This window comes from Scyliorhinus canicula, chromosome 22 (assembly GCF_902713615.1).
Source record: "Scyliorhinus canicula chromosome 22, sScyCan1.1, whole genome shotgun sequence".
In the NCBI taxonomy this organism is placed as follows: domain Eukaryota; kingdom Metazoa; phylum Chordata; class Chondrichthyes; order Carcharhiniformes; family Scyliorhinidae; genus Scyliorhinus; species Scyliorhinus canicula.
The window spans coordinates 25,229,937-25,249,761 of NC_052167.1; the positions used below are offsets into that span (position 1 = coordinate 25,229,937).

Genomic DNA, 19,825 nt, shown 5'->3' on the forward strand with positions numbered 1-19,825 from the left:
GGATAGATAAAGGGGAGCCAGTAGATGTAACATACTTGGATTTCCAAAAGACATGTAATATAATGCTACACATAAGGTCAGGATCCGTTCACACTATTCATTGATGACTTGGATGATGGCATAGAAAGTCACATCTCCAAATTTGCTGATGGTAAAAAGTTAGGCGGCACAGTTGGCAGCCTAGATGATAGCGTCAAATTGCAAGAAGGTATTGACAGACGAGGTGAGTGGGCAAAATTGGGACAGATGGATTTTCATGTGAACAAGTGTGAGATTATCCACTTTGGACTAAAAAAGGATAGAGCAGAGAGTACTTTCTAATGGAAAGAGGTTCGGCCCATTGGGGGTTCAGGTGCATAGATCCTTAAAATGCCAAGAACAAGTGCAGAAAATAATCAAAAAGGCAAATGGAATGCTAGTCTTTATATCGAGAGGACTGGAGTATAAAGACACAGGGGTTATCCTGCAGCTTTACAGAACCCTGGGTAGACCCCACTCAGAGTCACTGTGAGCAGTTCTGGCCACCACACCTTCGGAAGGATATTTTGGCCGTTAAGGGGGTGCAACGCAGGTTTACAAAAATGATACCTGGATTACAGGGGTTGAGTTACGAGGAGCGATTACTCAAATCAGACCTGTTTTACTCCAATTTAGAAGGTTAAGGTGTGATCTGATCGAAATATTCAAGATATTGACAGGAAAAGAACTATTTCTACTGGTTAGAGATTCTAAAACTAGGCGAGGAGGGGGGGGGGGGCATGGTCAAAAAGCTAGGGCCAGACCGTTCAGAAGAGATGCTGAGAAGAATTTCTTCACTCGTGGTAGAGGTTTGGAACTCTCCCACAAATAGCAGTTAAAACTGGGACTGTTTAGCACACTGGGCTAAATCGCTGGCTTTGAAAGCAGGCCAGCGGCACGGTTCAATTCCTGTAACAGCCTCTCCGAATAGGCGCCAGAATGTGGAGACTAGGGGCTTTTCACAGTAACTTCATTTGAAGCCTACTCGTGACAATAAGCGATTTTCATTTCAGTTGAAACTGGAACGGATCATAGATCATAGAATTTATAGTGCATAAGGAGGCCATTTGGCCCATCAAGTCTGCACCGGCTCTTGGAAAGAGCACCCAACTTAAGCCCCACACCGCCACCCTATCCCCATAACCCAGCAACCCCAGCTAACCCGAGGGCAATTTATCATGGCCAATCCACCTAACCTGCACGTCTTTGGACTGTGGGAGGAAACCGGAGCACCCGGAGGAAACCCACGCAGACACGGGGAGAACGTGCAGACTCCGCACAGACAGTGACCCAAGCCGGGAATCAAACCTGGAACCCTGGAGCTGTGAAACAACTGTGCTAACCACTGTGCTACCGTGCTGGTTGTTAATTTTAAATCGGAGACAGATCGATTTTTGTTCAGCAAAGGTATATGGGCAGGTATATGGGGTTAGCTCACAGATCAGCCATGTTCTCATTAAATGTTGGGACAGGCTCGAGGGGCTGAATGGCCTGCTCCTGTTCCTGTATTCTGAGATGGATGTCATATATTAGAATGAATGGTTAATGGGCTGGAAACGGAGAGTAGGGATAAATGAGGCATTTTCCTATTGGCAGGCTGTAACTAGCGGACGATGACAAGGATCAGTGCTGGGGCCTCGGCTGTTCATGTCTACAAGAAACACAGAAAGTTAGTCTGCAGGGGTACAGGGGAGGGGGTTTGGGGTCATGATGGTGGTGTAGTTATAATGTCACATCATTGGATTAAGGACATTAAGGACACTTCCCAACGCAGCAACAACTGAAATTTAAATTCAGTTAATAAATCTGGAATTGAAAGCCAGGTGACCATAGAACTGTCATCAGTTGGTGTAAAGCCCCATCTGGTTTAGGGGCCACGGTGGCACAGTGGTCAGCACTGTTGCCTGATGGCGCCGAGGACCCAGGTTCGATCCGGCCCTGGGTCACTGTCCATGTGACGTTTGCACAGTCTCCCCGTGGCCTCACCCCCAAAACCGAGGGCAGGTGGATTGGCCAGGCTAAATTGCCCCTTAATTGGAAAAAATGAATTGGGTACTCTAAATTTATAAAAGAAACCCATCTGGTTCACTAATTTCCTTCAGGGAAGGAAATCTGCCGCTTTTACCTGGTCTGGCCGACATTTGACAACAGTGACACTTAACTGCCCTCTGAAATGGCTCAAAATGGCTGCTCAGTTCAAGGGCAATTAGTTTGGGGCAACAGTTGCTGGCCTGAGGGAAGTCCACGCCCCGTCAGAGAATTAAACAAAGTAATGGGGGAGGCAAATGGCTTGTTGGCCTTTACTGTAAGGCGATTGGAGTACTGGAGGAAAAAAAAAATGATGTTCCAATCAGAGCTTTGTTGGGACCACACCCGGAGACGTTTTGATCACCTCACCTTCTTATGATCCTTGGCCAGGCCCCGGAACATTGGAAGGTTATCCACTTAGGAACCAATAACATTTTTGTTCACCATAGGTAAAGGTTGAGATTCAAGAAACCTGCTTTTGGACCAAATCATAGAATCTCTACCGTGCCGAGGAGGCCATTCGGCCCATTGAGTCTGCACCGACCCTCTGAGAACACTCCGCCCAAGCCCGCTCCCCTACCCTATCCGTATAACCTCTCGGCCTATAAACTTTTTTTAAAATTTAGAGTGCCCAATTATTTTTTTTCCAGTTAAGGGGCAATTTAGTGTGGCCAATTCATCCAACCTGCAAACCTTTTTTTGGGTTGTGGGGGTGAGACCCACGCAGACATGGGGAGAATGTGCAAACTCCTATGGCCTATGGTGTGTGCTAGCGTTCATTAGCAGAGGGATTGAATTTAAGAGCCGTGAGGTGATGATGCAGCTGTACAAAACCTTGGTCAGGCCACATTTGGAGTACTGTGTGCAGTTCTGGTCGCCTCATTTTAGGAAGGATGTGGAAGCTTTGGAAAGGTGCAAAGGAGATTTACCAGGATGTTGCCTGGAATGGAGAGTAGGTCTGACGAGGAAAGGTTGAGGGTGCTAGGCCTTTTCTCATTAGAACGGAGAAGGATGATGGGCGACTTGATAGAGGTTTATAAGATGATCAGGGGAATAGATAGAGTAGACAGAGACTTTTTCCCCGGGTGGAACAAACCATTACAAGGGGACATAAATTTAAGGTGAATGGTGGAAGATCTATGGGAGAATGTCAGAGGTAGGTTCTTCATCCAGAGAGTAGTGGGGGCATGGAATGCACTGCCTGTGGAAATAGTTGAGTCGGAATCATTAGGGATCTTCAAGCGGCTATTGGATAGGTACATGGATTAAGGTAGAATGATGGGGTGTAGATTAATTTGTTCTTAATCTAGGACAACATTGCGGGCTGGAAGGGCCTGTTCTGTGCTGTATTTTTCTATGTTCCACACGGACAGTGACCCAGGGCCGGGATCAAACCTGGGTCCTCGGCGCCGAGAGGCAGCAGTGCTAACCACTGAACCACCATGCTGCCCCCCTCCCCTCCCCCAGCCTAACCTACATATCTTTGACACTAAGGGCTAATTCGGCATGGCCAATCCACCTAACCAGCACATGTTTGGACTGTGGGAGGAAACCGGAGCACCCGGAGGAAACCCACGCAGACATGGGGAGAACGTGCAAACGCCACACAGTCAACCAGGGTCCTTGGCGCTGTGAGGCAGCAGTGCTAACCACTGCTCCACCATGCTGTACCAATAAAGCCAGGGGTTTTGAACAAACAAAACTAAACTTCATATACAAGTTCAGGAATATAAAACAATTTACAATACTCTAACCCCTAGTGAAAAACCAGTGAGCTGTTCCAGGAATAATTAGCTACAGAAACAGACAAACTGTGGATGAACAAACCATACCGCAGAGTAAATGCCAGATGCACCCAAGACAGTGCCCATGGATTTCCCAAGAACTCACCTAGTCTTTGAATCCCCCTTTCAGTCAATCAATCTCACTGAAACTTTGTTTTTCTCGCAAAGGTTTCCAGTCTCCATGTTCGAAGATGCTGCCTTGGAATTGTCTCCAAACGTTGCTCCCACTTGGACGGGGTCAACCATGGCCCACCTCACGGGGTTTCAATCTCGTCTTCCGAGATTCCTCCCCCTTGGATTTCTGTGTACCCTCAAACACCAGCTCACAAGCACACTTTCAGGCTGATGGTGGTGCCAACCATTACCCCACAGGGTCTCTTTTCTTTTACCTTAACTGGGATCTGCTCCTGTTTCCGTCCCTACCTCTGTGGCACCTGCAGACTGACCTCCTGGAAATAACTGCTCTCGGGAAGAGCTATTCACTGACCTGATCTGTGGAACTAGAAAAACACTCCCAGAGGGTCCCAACCTTGTTACTAACCAAAAATTAACGTAACAAGCACGGGAGTCTCCTTTTTCTTAAATGTTACAATCTCCATAGATTTGTAATGTCGCGCCCAGGGATATGAATAGTGAATTGTGAGGATGACGCTGAGCAACTTCAGAGGGACATTGACATGTTGGCCAAATGGGCAGACACCTGGCAGATGAACCACAATGCAGCAAAATGTGAGGCAATGCATTTTGGTAGAAGAAACACGGGGAGACAATACAGGCTCAATGGTACGACTTTGGGGGGCGTACAGGAGCAGAAGGACGTCGGGGTTCGAGTGCATAATTCGCTGAAGGTGTCCAGGCAATTTGAAACAGTTTGTTAGCACAATGGCTTCACAGCGGCAGGGTCCCAGGTTCGATTCCCGGCTTGGATAACTGTGCGGAGTCTGCATGATCTTCCCGTGTCTGCGTGCGTTTCCTCCGGGTGTTCCGGTTTTCTCCCACAGTCCAAAGAAGCGCAGGGGTAGGTGGAGTGGCAGTGCTAAATTGCCCTTGGTGTCCAAATAAGGTAGGGTGGGGTTACGGTGGAGGTGTGGGCTTAGGTCGGGTCGGTGCAGACTTGATGGGCCGAATGGCCTCCTGCACTGTAAATGCTGTGTACGTTCTGTGCTAAGAAGGCTTATAGCATCTCTGGGTTTATAAATAGCGGCGTAGAGTGTACAAGCAAGGAAGTGATGCTACACCTCCCATTGGCCAGACCACATTTGAAAAATGAAAATCGCTTGTTGTCACGAGTAGGCTTCAATGAAGTTACTGTGAAAAGCCCCTAGTCGCCACATTCCGGCGCCTGTCCGGGGAGGCTGGTACGGGAAGTATTTGGAGTATTTGGAGTATTGTGCTCTATTCTGGGCACCTTATTTAAGGAAGGATGTTAAAGCCCTGGAGAGAGTGCAGAGGAGATTTACTAGAATGATTCCAGGAATGAGGAATTTTGGATACAAGGAAAGATTGGAGAAATTGGGCTTGTTCTCCCTGGAGCAGAGAAGATGAAGAGGTGACCTTACTGAGGTGTCCAAAATTCTGAACAATTTTGACGGGGTAAAGAAGGATATACTGTATCTACTAGTTGGTATGTCAGTGACTAGGGGTCACAATTTCAAGATGGTCAGCCAGAGAGCTCGGAGTGAGATGAGGAGCAACTTCTTTACTTAGAGAGTTGTTGGGGTTTGGAATGCGCTGCCTGGGAGAATGGTGGAGGTGGATTCAATAGGAGGTTTCAAAAGCGAGTGGGATATATATTTAAAAGTAATTCATTCATTTGGGCAGCACGGTAGCATTGTGGATAGCACAATCGCTTCACAGCTCCAGGGTCCCAGGTTCGATTCCGGCTTGGGTCACTGTCTGTGCGGAGTCTGCACATCCTCCCCGTGTGTGCGTGGGTTTCCTCCGGGTGCTCCGGTTTCCTCCCACAGTCCAAAAGATGTGCAGGTCAGGTGGATTGGCCATGATAAATTGCCCTTAGTGTCCAGAAATTGCCCTTAGTGTTGGGTGGGGTTACTGGGTTATGGGGATATGGTGGAGGTGTTGACCTTGGGTAGGGTGCTCTTTCCAAGAGCCGGTGCAGACTCGATGGGCCGAATGGCCTCCTTCTGCACTGTAAATTCTATGATTTAGAGGGTTGCGGAGATAGGGCTGGGGAATGGGACTAGCTGGGTAGCTCTTTTGGGAGCCGGTGTGGATACGATGGGCAGCATAGTAGGAATGTGGTTAGCACTGTGGCTTCACAGCTCCAGGGTCACAGGTTCGATTCCCTGCTGGGTCACTGTCTGTGCGGAGTCTGCACGTCCTCCCCGTGTGTGCGTGGGTTTCCTCTGGGTGCTCCGGTTTCCTCCCGCAGTCCAAAGACGTGCGGGTTAGGTGGATTGGCCATGATAAATTGCCCTTAGTGTTCAAAATTGCCCTTAGTGACCAAAAAGGTTAGGAGGGCTTATTGGGTTAAGGGGATAGGGTTGAAGTGAGGGCTTAAGTGGGTCGGTGCAGACACGATGGGCTGAATGGCCTGTATGTTCTATGATTGGTCGAATGGCTTCCTTCTGCGCTGTAAATAACAACAACAATGAAGATCAATGGATTGCATGACATTCTAATGAAGGATGAAGTGCAGTGAATCTTCACTCGGTCCCTGGGATGAGAAGATTGTCCGATGATGAACGGATGAGTAAATTGGGCCTCTGTGGAATTGTGAGCAATGAGTGGTGAGATTGAAATGCACAAGATTCTGAAGCCGCCTGACAGGTGTTTGGGGAATCTGGAACAAGCGGGATGGAGGACACAGCTTCAGGATAACGGGTCCAATCATTCAGGACTGGGCCGAGGAGAAATCTCTTCACCCAAAGGGCTCTGAATCTTGGGAATTCTCTACCTCGGACGGATGTAATAATAATAATAATCTTTATTAGTGTCACAAGTAGGCTCACATTAACACTGCAATTAAGTTACTGTGAAAAGCCCCTCGTCGCCACATTCCGGCGCCTGTTCGGGTACACAGAGGGAGAATTCCGAATGTCCAATTCACCTAACTGGCACGTCTTTCGGGACTTGTGGGAGGAAACCGGAGCGCCCGGAGGAAACCCACGCAGACACGGGGAGAACGTGCAGACTCCGCACAGACAGTGACCCAAGCCGGGAATCGAACCTGGGACCCTGGAGCTGAGAAGCAACGGTGCCACCGAGCCTTGGATGCTCCCATCGTTGGAGATGGCCGGGTTTTGGGTCTTCCGGGGAATCAAGGAATATGGGGAATGGGTGGCAGAGAGTTGACGCAGAAGGTTGCCCATGAGAATAATGACTGACAGAGCAGGCTCGAGGGACCTTCTGGTCTGGTCCTCCAATTTGTTAAGTATCCAGAGGCCTGGAAATCCCTCCTGCGGGCACAGCCAGAGGCTGGATCTGAAAATGCGCCCACTCTTGTGTCCATTCTGGCAGTGTCAAGTTCCACTGGCGTTTCATGGCAATCTAATTTGAACATGACCAAATATAAAATAGGCATCAATCACTGGTAAACAGTCGGGACCCAAGGAAAGTGCTTAATTCACAGCGCATCTTTCTCTGAAGGAGAAAAAGAAAGTTTCAACTCATCGAAACATCGATTGTACACAGCACACGCAGCATGTTTAACTTTGGTCTAAAGATCTGCTGACGATTGTACGTGGGCTTCTGGAGATATTTGGACACATGCCTCTGTAACGTGGGACAGTGACATGGGCGTGGCGTTCGGGCAGAGGGATCATGAGCCCATAAGACGTAGGAGCAGAAGTAGGCCATTCGGCCCATCGAATCTGCTCAGCCATTCAATGAGATCGTGACTGATCTGATATATTCCTCAATTCCACTTTCCCGCCTTGTCCCCATATCCCTCGATTCCCTTAAAAATCTGTCTACCTCAACCTTGAACATACTTAACGCCCCGGCCTCTACAGCTCTCTGCGGTAAAGAATTCCACAGATTCACTCCCCTCTGAGAGAAGAAATTCCTCCCCATCTCCATCTTAAATGGGCGACCCCCTTACTCTGAGATGATGCCCTCTGGCCCTAGACTCTCCCACAAGGGGAAACAACCTCTCAGCATCGACCCTGTCAAACCCCCTGAGAATCCGATATGTCTCAATAAGGTCGCCTCTCATTCTTCTAAACTCCAATAAGCACAGGCCCAACCTACTCAACCTCTCCTCATAAGAAAATCCCTCCATACCCGGGATCAACCTAGTGAACCTTCTCTGGACTGCCTCCAATGCCAGTATATCTTTTGTTAGGTAAGAGGACCAAAACTGTTCACCGTATTCCAGCTGCGGTCTAAAAATTATAAAATATTGAGGGGCTTCTGGGGTGTAATGTAGTTGTCCGCCTAACTTATTTTCGTCCAAACAGCCGCAATCTTTTAAGTCACCTGATTGGTCGTGTCATTTATTCAGGGGATGTGGGCTTTGTTGGCTGGGCCAGCATTTGTTGCCCATCCCTAGTTGCCCTTGAGCTGAGCGAGAAGGCATTTATGGGTCAACCACATTGCTGTGCCTCTGGAGTCACAGGTAGGTCAGACCAGGTAAGGACAGCAGATTTCCTTCTCGAAAGCCCAGTAATGAACCTGATGTGTTTTTACGATAATTGGTAATGGTTACATGGTCACATTTGGGCTTTTAATTCCAGATTTGTACCCTGGGTCTCTGGATTACTAATCCAGTGACGATACCACTGCACTGTTCAATTACCCGGGGGTGCGTAGATTTAAGGTGATTGGTGGGAAGATTAGAAGGGATGTGAGGAGATAACTTTCTCACCCAGAGGTCGGTGGGAGTCTGGGATTCGCAACCCAAGTTGGTGACTGAGGCTGAAACGCTCAACTCGTTGGAAAGCTACCTGGTTATGCATCTGAAATGCTGGAGTACGCAAGCCGAGGTGCTGGAAAGCGGGATTAAAATGGAAGGCTAGTTTCTTTCTTCTCTTATTTCGCGATGGGCTGAATGGCCTCTTTCTGTACGAGCAGGTGTTGGTGGTTCTACGCTTTCCGCCAAGCTTCCAGTGTGGCAAGCATAAGGGTGGCGACACGGGGGGGGCACAATGGTTAGCACTGCTGCTTCACAGGGCCGGGTTCAATTACGACCTTGGGTGACTATGTGGATTTTGTAAGTTCTCCCCGTGTCTGCGTGGGTTTCCTCCGGGTGCTCCGGTTTCCTCCCACAGTCCAAAGATGTACAGGCTAGGTGGATTGGCCATGGTAAATTGCCCCTTCGTGTCGAATGATATGAAGGTTAGGTGGATTGGCCATGATCAATGAGCGGGGTTACAGGAATAAGATGGGGGAGTGGGCCTAGGCGACATGCTCTTTCAGAGGGTCAGTGCCAACTCGATGGGCCGAATGACCTCCTTTTCCACTGTAGGGACATTATGGCTACACAGGTTTTTGGGCTTAGATACTACAGGATATGACTTTTCGTCAGTGATTTACGAACATATGGATGTGTGAATGACGATAAACAGACAGAGATCAGTTCAGCCCATCCCATGTGGCTGTGATGCCTTTTCTGTTTCAATACATAAATGTCCTCCCTCACCCATATACCATCTTATCTCCCAGGAGATATGAAAAGACAGCTTAAAAAGATAGAGGTTAATAATGGAGAACAGCTCTGGAAAATTATCTTCTAACTCGAGCAATCTCTACCCTGTTGAGCTGGCATGATGTGGATCGGGGAACACTCCAGCAGTCAAGGTCATTCAGCCTCTGATCTCCGGGTAAGCGTTCTCCAAGGCGGCCTTCAGGACGCGCGGCAACGCAGAATCGCCGAGCAGAAACGTATAGCCAAGTTCCGCACACATGAGTGCGGCCTCAACCGGGACCTGGGATTCATGTCGCATTACATTCACCCCCCACCATCTGGCCTGGGCTTGCACAATCCTACCAACTGTCCTGGCTTGAGACAATTCACACCTCTTTAACCTGGGGTTACCCCTATCTCTGCATCTGTAAAGATTCAATTACCTGCAAATGCTCGCATTCTAAGCATTGTCTGGCATCTTTGAATTTGTCTATACATATATGTTTCTGGAACAAACCTCTTCATTCACCTGAAGAAGGAGCAGTGCTCCGAAAGCTAGTGTTTGAAACAAACCTGTTGGACTTTAACCTGGTGTTGGAAGACTTCTTACTGTTGAGAAGCAGACCCAGCTCTCGCTTGAAGGAATTTGGTGAGTCGCACATCCACTATTCACTGGGAGCAGAATCGCAATTGATATCGAAGCACCTGCACTGGAATAAATGAAGATTCTGATGGTCCACCCTAACCTGTGCAGTTGAACTAATTTGTTCGCTAAAATACAATCAAACGCCCTCCATTGGGCAGCACGGTAGCATTGTGGATAGCTCAATCGCTTCACAGCTCCAGGGTCCCAGGTTCGATTCCGGCTTGGGTCACTGTCTGTGCGGAGTCTGCATATCCTCCCCGTGTGTGCGTGGGTTTCCTCCGGGTGCTCCGGTTTCCTCCCACAGTCCAAAGATGTGCAGGTTAGGTGGATTGGCCAGGATAAATTGTCCTTAGTGTTGGGTGGGGTTACTGGGTTATGGGGATAGCGTGGAGGTGTTGACCTTGGGTAGGGTGCTCTTTCCAAGAGCCGGTGCAGACTCGATAGGCCGAATGGCCTCCTTCTGCACTGTAAATTCTATGATCGTCTTGTAACCCTTGATCAAATCATCCCTCGCTCAGGAGCAATGGGGGTGTCGGGGTAATGTCCTCAGCTCAGTAATCTGGAAGCCTCTGGGGTCATGTATTCGAATCCCACCCTGAACTTTCAATTCAATTACTCAAGCTGGAATATAAAGCTAGTCTCGGTAATGTTGAGCATGAAACCATAGTGGATTGTTGCTTAAAACCCCATCTGGTTCACTAATGCCCTTTAGGGAAGGAAATCTGTCATCCTTACCTGGTCTGGCCTACATGTGACTCCAGGCCCACAGCAATGTGGTTGACTCCTTATCTGTCCCTCTTAGATGGCCGAGCGAGACACTCCGTTCAAGGGCAATTGAAATGAAAATCGCTTATTGTCGCAAGTAGGCTGCAAGTGAAGTTACTGTGAAAAGCCCCTAGTCGGCACATTCCGGCGCCTGTTCGGGGAGGCCGGTCCGGGAATTGAACCGTGCTGCTGGCCTGCCTTGGTCTGCTTTCAAAGCCAGCGATTTAGCCCAGTGTGCTAAACCAGCCCCTGATTTAGGGATGGGTACCAAATTCTAGGTCTTGCCAGTGACACCCCACATCCCGTGAGAGAGAATAAAGAGAAAACAAAACTCCCAAATAAACTGGGCTTTGAAAGTGGATAACTGATGTCTTAAATCCCGGGCCTCCCTCGACACCGTTTCAAAGGCCTCAATATCTCCAACATGTGAGGAATTCTGGGCCCAAGATTCTGACTGAAGCCTAACCCAGGTCTTGTGGTTGGAAAAGATGGCTGGCCCGATTTTCACTATCGGTGCTCGAGCCGGAAAATGTCCCGACTTGGCGCCCGCCCCTCGGCAGAGTGGGTGGGATGTGGGGCAGAGCCAGGCCCGCTGTCCTGCCAGAAGCAGATTCCCGGAGGTGACGGCAGGGGAGTGCCGAGTGCCAGGCTGTGCCGGTCAAGAGGCCCGCGTGAGTTTCCAAGTCTGTGTCCCAGGTGTTTTGTTAAATTTTAGGGCCTGTAGGCCTCGCCCCTCGCAGCTCATGCTACCCCCTGTGGCAACTCCTACCCTCCATGCCAACTCATAACTCCCACCCCCCCCCCCCCCCCCCCCCCGGGCCTTTTATTGCCCCCGTGTCATCTTCGTGTCAGCCAATGCCAGTGCATGCTCCCCCCCCCACCTCACCCACCACCCAGTTCAGGTACAGTGAGGGTAGATGCAGAGTGAGGTTCCTTATCCGACGGTAAAAACTTACAATTATGGCTCCAGGTCGATTTACAGAGGGAGAAGTGACGTGGAAGAAGGTGGGGTGGGACAGTGAGTACTGAGTTCTTGCTTAAAAACTCAAATTTTGAAGGGGCGGCACGGTGGCGCAGTGGTTAGCACTGCTGCCTCGCAACACCAGGGACCCGGGTTCAATTCCGGTCACTGTCTGGGCGGAGTCTGCACGTTCTCCCCCCTTTCTGCGTGGGTTTCCTCCGGGTGCTCCAGTTTCCTCCCACAGTCCAAAGACGTGCAGGTTAGGTGGCTTGGCCATGATAAATTGCTTAGTGTTCCAAAGGTGTGCAGGTTAGATGGGGATAGGGCAAGGGGGAGTGGGACAAGGTAGGATGCTCTTTCGGAGGTTCGGTGCAGACCCGATGGGCTGAATGGCCTCCTTCTGCACTGTAGGGCTTCTATGAGAGGTGAATCGTAGTGGGGAGGGAGTTCCAGAGAGGGAGCCACCTGAGGGAGCAGAAGGCAGCACCTTCCGTGATGGGCTGAAGGGAAGGCGGAGGGTGTGTGGAGCATGCAAGTTGGAGGACTGAAAGGTGCGGGAGGAGGTGAGGCCATGGAGAGATTTGTCGCTTGCGGAATGGACGTGCTTAGGTGTAGGGACCCAAGGCTGGTCAGTGAGGCTGGGGAGTGAGGTCGGGTGATGGCAGGGAAACGCATGCACATGTGTGGGATAAGATATCCTACTCCAGCCCTACGATCAAGCACACCCATCACCGTACCGGCCTGATCATCGTCAAAGTTTCCATGTGCAAAGATGAGTAATATTTATTCCATTGAAGTAAAATCCTGTCCAGCTGTGTAATGTCTAGATTTAGGCTGCTGTGGTGTAGTAGAACTCATGAGCAGCCGGTTATCTAACCCTCAACCCATTGACTGAATTCTTATTACTTTCTGCGAAGTTGATTTCTCCTTTGACCTTCTGGTATGCCCGAGAGGGGGGCGGGGGGCGCCCTGTTTTGAGGTTTCATTTCAGCCCAAGAGCTTCCGGGACAATCAGTTCCCGACTCCCGTTCCGTCCAGCGCCACCCCACCCCTCCTCCTGGCTCTGGAAACCAGGATGAGGGATTCACTTACAGAGCGTGACTTGTGTTGCAAGCCGCGAGCTGTCTCTCCCATGAGCTGAAGCTGCCTCTTGTAGACTTTGCTGTTGGTTAGTTGAAAGTCAAAAGCATCTTGGCGCACATTGGGTGCACACTGGCACAGAGACACGCACATCGCCGCAGGAACACACACACACACACATTTCAGATTCCGAACCTGGCTGCTTAACTTGTTCAGAATTTGCGGCCGGAGAATATCGACCATTTGAGCATGGGCACGAAGCGTTTTTGAACATTTTGCCATTTGCTCCCCGTAATGTTTAGGAACTTTAAACTTTTTGTTAACCCTGCTAGCAAAAAAAAAAATATTTTTTTTCTTTCGGATCTGATTGTTCATGTTAAACAGGAACTAGGTGACTTATTGGGCTAACTTTCAAGCAAACCAAATATCGATTCACCTCCGACTGACCAGGTGAATTTCCTGTGATCTTCTGTCCGAGTTTGGTTAATTGGGTCTCCATCCAACTCCCAAGTGGCCAGCCATCCACAGCTTTTAATACAATTCCCAGCACACCACCTTGTCCAACCCAGGGATGGTCGGATCTCCTTGAGTGTCATCTTTGTACCTGACACACAGAGGCCGAAGGAGGGAGTCCGAGCTTGATTTCAGTGCAGAATAATCGCTTGTGTGTTGGTCCAGGGCACAGAGCAGTGCAGCGACACAGGCCAGTACCGGGATGCACACTGGCACAGAGACACACATACGCTGGCACAGGGGCACACAGTGGCACAGGAACATTCACTGATACAGGGGCTCGGACTGGCAGAGGACGCAGGCCGGCACAGGTACATTCACTGATACAGGGGCTCGGACTGGCACAGGACGCAGGCCGGCACAGGAACATTCACTGATACAGGGGCTCGGACTGGCACAGGACGCAGGCCGGCACAGGTACATTCACTGATACAGGGGCTCGGACTGGCACAGGACGCAGGCCGGCACAGGTACATTCACTGATACAGGGGCTCGGACTGGCACAGGACGCAGGCCGGCACAGGTACATTCACTGATACAGGGGCTCGGACTGGCACAGGACGCAGGCCGGCACAGGTACATTCACTGATACAGGGGCTCGGACTGGCACAGGACGCAGGCCGGCACAGGTACATTCACTGATACAGGGGCTCGGACTGGCACAGGACGCAGGCCGGCACAGGTACATTCACTGATACAGGGGCTCGGACTGGCACAGGACGCAGGCCGGCACAGGTACATTCACTGATACAGGGTGCAGCTCTAACAGGTGGCTGTTGGTGCGAATATTTTCCCGTGTGATCTTGGCACGGTACCACGTCTGAGTGGTCAGCGGGCAGCAGCTTTCTGTTACATCCAGGATTGCCCTGGAGTCTCCAAAAGATAAAGGTTAATCTCAGCTCCAGACAACTTAGCAGAAAACTCAGAGGAATGTTCATAAAAAGGCCGTGTGTCTTCTTTAGGGCGTTTTGACTCTCTGGTGGCATTTTGGACACAGAAGTGTGGGATTGGCGGGGTTAGGGGATGATTATTCAGAGTCTCGGGCAGGTGGAATGATGTATTATGGGAAAGGAGTCAAAATAATCTTTGGTGAGGGACGTGTCTGGGAACGCAGCATTTATTGACGGGATGAAATAGAACGGCAATGTTAAGCCAACGTTGATTAGCTGGTTCTTCATTAAGTTTCGAGCCTCTGCTGCTTGTACTGGGCGCAATAATGTCCTGTGTTTGTACGAAATGTTCTCTCCCGTCCCCATTTGTGCAGCTGTGAACATGGCTTGAGATTCCACCTGTGTCTTTGGCAAGGGAGAAAGAGGGACAAAAAAAGATGCTCCTGAGAACACCTGGCGGAAGTCAGAATTGCACCTCTCCGGAGCAACACAGCTTCACAAAGTCAGGACGTCCCGAAGCACTTTACAGTCAATGTGCTTGTATTTCCGGTCATGTGGCAGTCATTTGTTCAGCTGCAGGTAACTGGCGTCCATGTTCTCCTTCCCCGATCCAATTCCAATTCTCTTCCTTGCTCCGAGCAGCACTCCAAGGCAGACCTGTGTCTGTTTCCATAGCTACTGATTCCCGGAGCAGGTCGCTCGTCTGTCGCCGGTCCCTTATAGCTTGAGTTGCCCACATCAAGCGTGGTTGACCAGGAGTCTTTCCCGCTCTTACCGCCAGCCATTGGCTTATTTGGACGGATTTGCAGGCTGACACACTCCACCTGATTGGCCCAGTTACGAACGCACCTTCCTTGGCCATCAAGTCCTGGGGTGGGACTCAAACTCGGAACTTCCGGCTCAGAGGCACAGAGGCTAACCCACTGCGCCACAAGACCTCCATCTCCTCCCCTGAGGTTGATGAGCTATTAGCTCTTCTAATGTAAACATTTCATAACCTTTACAATGTCTTTAACACCGAGCGGTCATGAATGAGGATACAATGCTGCTGTACCTGGGAGGTAGAAACAGGAGGAGGCCATTCAGCCCCTCACACCTGTTCCAGGGAGTTTCCAATGGATGAAGCGACTGGAAGCTGCCATTTTTATATCCACTGGTATTTAGAAGAGGCGACTTGATTAAAATATAGAAGATCCTGAGGGGTATTGAGGTGGATGTGGAGAGGATGTTTCCTCTTGTGGGACAGTCCAGAAATAAGGGTCACTCCTTAAAAATAAAGGGTCACCCATTTAAAACAGAAAACCGTCCCGGAATTCAGGAATTCCTCAGAGGGTCATGAGCCTTTGGAACCCCTGAAAAGACGGTGGAATTACAATCTTTGAATATTTTAAAGGCGGAGCTCGATAGATTCTTGATCAACAAGGGGGTGAAAGGTTAACAGGGGTCGGCAGGAATGTAGTTACAATCAGATTAGCCACGATCGTATTGAACGGGGCAGCAGATTCGAGGGGCCGAGTGGACTACTCCTGCTCCTAATTCGGATGCGAGTATGGGAGTAATTAGCTAGTAGCAAGGAGTTGGAGCAGAGGCAATGGGCTCCTTCAGGACCCCGCTCCTCCGTGGCTGTATGTCGATTCTCTGTCGATCTATTTTGGGGCCGCTTTCTGTTTTCCCCGCTGTGGACAAGAAGCTTCACCCTCTGGGGAAAACATATCCGAAGTTCAGGCCGGCACATTCCTGGGCTTCCCCATGTGTGCTCCCAGTTGGCCATGTTTCTCACTCGGAATGTATTGTCAGGGATTTACTCCGAAAGAGAGCCAAGATGAAATTCAGTGTCGAGGCACCCGATGTCGCACTTTTAGTAATCGGGGAGGGAAACCCAAAATATTTCTCGGTATAAACGCAGGAGAATAGGGTCTGGAAGCCGATATTTCACTTGTCAAAATTAAATGCAAAACAGGTTAATGAAGCAAAGTAGGAGGGAGGCTGGGCTTGCAGCTGGATGCTGTGTTAGGGGAGTTAAGATGCTGGAGGGGGGTTTGAATCAGGAGCGTGGGCTGAATAGACTGCTCACTTTTAACCTTCCTATATTTCTTGTAGGGGGTGGAAAGGGAGAGACAGGTCACCTTAAGGGCAATGAACCCATTGCTAAAACTGCTTCACAATCAGTCGCACAGCCGCGTTAACTGGATTCTCCGTTGCCCGACGCCGATATCGTAATCGGCGATCGGGCGTAGAATGGGCTCCGACGCCCAAATCGGGGCCAGCGCCGGTTTGATGCTGATCAGCCATGCTCCGCCACCTTGGTAATGGCGTAATCGTGTCACATGCAGCACGGTAGCATGGTGGTTAGCATAAATGCTTCGCAGCTCCAGGGTCCCAGGTTCAATTCCCGGCTGGGTCACTGTCTGTGCGGAGTCTGCACGTCCTCCCCGTGTGTGCGTGGGTTTCCTCCGGGTGCTCCGGTTTCCTCCCACAGTCCAAAGATGTGCGGGTTAGGTGGATTGGCCATGCTAAATTTCCCTTAGTGTCCTTAAAAGTAAGGTTGGGGGGGGGGGGGGGGGGGGGGGGTTGTTGGGTTACGGGTATAGGGTGGATACGTGGGTTTGAGTTGGGTGATCATTGCTCGGCACAACATCGAGGGCCGAAGGGCCTGTTCTGTGCTGTACTGTTCTTTGTTCTATGTTCTAATGGCGGTAGCATGTCAGCGGAAGGCCCTCCCACGATGCTCCGCCCCCGATGGGCCGGGTTCCCGACGGCACGGGACGCCTGTGGTCTGAGCGGCCGGGAACCCGGCGTGGCGGCTGCGGACTGTGTCCATCGCGGCCACACTCGGCCGGGATCCGTGCCGCTGGCCGGGGGGGGGGGGGGCGGACCTGCGTGAGAGTCGGGGGGGGGGGGGGACTGGTGGGGGGGTTGGTCAAGGACTGGCCTGTGGGGTCGCGGATGGCGGGTCGGGTACGCCCACGGCCAGCGGCATGTTGTAAGGCGCGACCACTGAAGGCCATCAGCCGCGCGCACCAACGGCCAGGGACTCGGCCATTGTTTTCGTCGCGAGAGCCGGGAGATTCACCCGGCGCCGTTGCTAGCCCGGAATCGGTGAGGGGTCGGCGCTGATTTTTTTGGTTGAAAACAAATTCTCCGTTGGAGCCGGCACTTAGCCGCTGAAGCGGAGAATCCAGCCCCTTGTGTATTTTACCGATGACTGTTTTACTGTTCAGTGAAGGGTGATGGGTGGTGGGCGGGAAGAAGATGATTTTGGGTTGGCGTTCAGGCTAAGACCGCTGGCAATTGTGCCACTTGTCCGTCACTGATTTTCAATGCCAACCCAGCTGAGGGTGCCAACGATGGGGGGAAACTCCGCTCCTGTAAGGTGCCTTAATCTTTGACCTTGAATGAGCCCCACGACCAATCGTCCTTTCGATGTTGCTGAATGAGAGGGACAGGTTAGGGTTAAATTCCCGACAGATGGACCCACGTCTGCAATGTGGGCCAGCAATGAAGCAGTAGCAAGGTTGGTGCTGGCCGAAGTCATTTCATTTGGGAGCCACACAGAGAAGGGAAATGTTTTATTTGTACAGGCTGAATTGTAATCAGCAGCTATGGCTAAATATCGACTTTTTTTCGAACTAAATCCGCGACGTTTCTTTCCCTTCTCCCACTTGTAGTGACAAATGAAGTGGAGAGAGCGATTTGGTTTGGTTCGTGGGACGGAGAAATGCTGAGCCGATACTTATTATGAATCTTTTTCATGCCAACATTTGTTGCCCATCCCGAGTTGCCCTGAACTGACTGCCTTGCTGGACCATTTCAGGGGCCTGGAGTCACCTGGAGATCAGGTAAGGATGGCAGACTTCATAGAAACACACAACATAGGTGGGGTCTGACCAGAACAGGGGCCAGTGCCAGGGTCCCAGGTTCGATTCCCGGCTTGGGTCGCTGTGTGGCGTCTGCACGTTCTCCCCGTGTCTGCGTGGGTTTCCTCCGGGTGCTCCGGCATCCGCCCACAGGTCCCGAAGGACGTGCTTGTTAAGTGAATTGGACATTCTGAATTCTCCCCCCGTGTACCCGAACAGGCGCCGGAATGTGGCGACGAGGGGCTTTTCACAGTAACTTCATTGCAGTGTTAATGTGAGCCAACTTGTGACAATACAGATTATTATAAAAGCAGATTGTTTGGTCACAATATCATTACTGGCTGCGAGAGCACAAATTAACTGAAATGCTCCCACATTAAACAAGTGAGTTCACTTTGAAAACATTTGTCCAGCTGCACAGTACATTGGTATGGCCCTGGTGTCATGAAAGCTCTTATATAAAAGTAAGCCTTTCCAATGGTAATTAAGAAGTTCCTTAAACGTGTCAGCATATAATATCAGATGTCCAGGTTCCAATAAACTACGTCCCAATTGCAATGTTTGTGAGATTAAGGCTGGAAGTATTTTTGTCTTTGCTAAATGAGATTGAGAGGTAGATGGGGTCCTTTTAGTCGCTGCTATCCTCTTTAACAATGCTCGTCATTGCAAACACAATAGTGTTGTCTCAAAATGCATATAATTAGAATGTAACTCTCGTCATTGAACCAACCTTTACGGCTGAGATGGTTTCTCGTAACTGGTAATGAGAAGCTGCCAAATATTTAATTATTTACAAGTTATAATGACAGCTCCAGCGGCAAAGCTGACACCTTTAAAGGTTTTCTATGTCTTATACGTGGTGCATTGTATCAGCTCGCACATCGCCGTTGTCAGCACGACCGTTTGTTCACACTGTGTCTGCCAGTGAGTTACGCATGGATTAGTAGCAGGAGTAGGCCCACTCAGCCCCTCGAGCCTGCCCTGCTGTTCCACCAGATCATGGCTGATCTCATCACAACATGGGCAGCACGGTAGCATGGTGGTTAGCATCAATGCTTCACAGCTCCAGGGTCCCAGGTTCGATTCCCGGCTGGGTCACTGTCTGTGTGGAGTCTGCACGTCCTCCCCCTGTGTGCGTGGGTTTCCTCCGGGTGCTCCGGTTTCCTCCCACAGTCCAAAGATCTGCGGGTTAGGTGGATTGGCCATGCTAAATTGCCCGTAGTGTCCTAAAAAGTAAGGTTATGGGGGGGGGGGGGTTGATGGGTTACGGGTATAGGGTGGATACGTGGGTTTGAGTAGGGTAATCATTGCTCGGCACAACATCGAGGGCCGAAGGGCCTGTTCTGTGCTGTACTGTTCTATTCTATTCTAACCTCTTGCCGCCTCCCGATGACCTTTCACCCCCTTGTTTGTCAGGAATCCTCTCCCTCCATCTTAAAAACACTCAAAGCCTCTGCTCCCACTGCCTTTCGAGGAACGGCAGTCCCACGGACCTCTGACAGAAAAAAGCTTTCCCCTCATCTCCATCTGAAGGGGGCCACCCTTTTACTTTTAAACGGTGACCCCCCCTCGTCCTCGCTTCTCCCTCAAAGGGAAACGACCTCTCCGCAGACCAGATGGGCTTCGTACCAGGGCAAGCAAGATATTGCACAGCGAATTAAAGATCCTGTTTACTCAGCGGAGCCTGTTTGTGCAG

General features: G+C 50.4%; 1 protein-coding gene across 4 annotated transcripts in view; it reads left to right on the forward strand.

Annotated features, from left to right (window-relative positions):
- Positions 1–19,825, forward strand: part of LOC119956183 (carbohydrate sulfotransferase 3-like) — a 105,825-nt gene that overhangs the window by 44,685 nt on the left and 41,315 nt on the right. For 2 of the 4 annotated variants that reach the window (XM_038783123.1, XM_038783124.1), the window contains exon 2: positions 17,941–18,111. The exons of the other annotated variants lie outside the window; for them this stretch is intronic. The gene's annotated coding sequence lies outside the window, so the exon portion shown is untranslated. The remainder of the gene's footprint in view (positions 1–17,940; positions 18,112–19,825) is intronic. 4 annotated transcript variants of the gene reach the window in all.